Genomic DNA, 939 nt, shown 5'->3' with positions numbered 1-939 from the left:
CTCTCGGAGGTGAGGCGCACGCGGCTTGGGGATGACCGGAGGGGATACGGCTGATTTGGGGTGACAGCTCTGCACAAAGCAGTTCGGCTGGGGTGCAAACCCTCTTTCTCCCCATGCGCAGCGCTCCTCGCCCAGGTGGGAGGTGGATGGATGCCCTAGGGGGCTGATCCCTCTCCGGATTGGAAGCGGGGTGCGGGGTGGGGTTCACTGCTCGAGGAAGAGAAATTCCCGGGCCGGGGTGTTGCGGCGACGGGGTTCCCTGATTCGTTGCGTTGAGGTTGAGGGTGTCTCCTAACCCCGTACACTATTTTCTTTCTCTCCAGCGCTGCCGTCTCCCCGCGACTGCCTGCACCTTTTCAGTGCTCAGGTGAGCCCGGAGGTTGTTGCTTCTCCGACTTCGGAGAACAGACCGAGAAAGCTTTTCGGAAAGCAAGGCGGCTGCTGCGGGCACAGGAGACGTTGGGGATCCCTCCGGCGGACTGTTCGAGCCCTGTCACCTGGGGAGTGTGTGCTGCGTTGGGGGAAAACCCACAGCCCTGAGTAGGAACTCCCTTGCTTGTTCTCAGCCCGGAGTGTGGCGGTGAGGAGCCCGCACAGCCCTGCAGGTGTCCTGGTAATGCTCCAGCGCGGCCACCAGCGTGGAGGCTCGATGGGCATTGCCAGGTGCTGGGGTAACTCCCTCCGGGCTGGGAACCCGGAGCAGGCAGCCCGATGACGGTAGATGTTAGTCAACAACCTGGCAGCTGGCAAGTGAAACAGGAAGGAAGAAGAAGGCCCAGCTTTAGAAAGTTGGGGTTCAGTGATATGGAACCTAGCCAGATAGAGGCCCAGCCTTCCCTTTGGCGAGCGCACAAAAGTCCATAACCAGTCCATTTGGGGAGATCCATCACTCCACATTCACACACAACTCAAGACTTTTGTGTTTTGTTTACCTGGTTT

The 939-nt window shown here is 59.6% G+C and overlaps 1 protein-coding gene across 1 annotated transcript in view; it reads left to right on the top strand.

Annotated features, from left to right (window-relative positions):
• Window positions 1-6: 6 nt before the first annotated feature.
• The window catches only part of KDM1B (lysine (K)-specific demethylase 1B), a 51,820-nt gene continuing 50,887 nt past the window's right edge, over window positions 7-939 (top strand). The window contains exons 1-2 of the mRNA XM_006757278.2: window positions 7-135; window positions 324-367. The gene's annotated coding sequence lies outside the window, so the exon portion shown is untranslated. The remainder of the gene's footprint in view (window positions 136-323; window positions 368-939) is intronic.

The sequence above is a fragment of the Myotis davidii genome, unplaced genomic scaffold (assembly GCF_000327345.1).
Source record: "Myotis davidii unplaced genomic scaffold, ASM32734v1 scaffold53, whole genome shotgun sequence".
In the NCBI taxonomy this organism is placed as follows: domain Eukaryota; kingdom Metazoa; phylum Chordata; class Mammalia; order Chiroptera; family Vespertilionidae; genus Myotis; species Myotis davidii.
The sequence above is the reverse complement of the archived record's forward strand: the minus strand, read 5'-3'. Positions and strand labels throughout refer to the sequence as shown.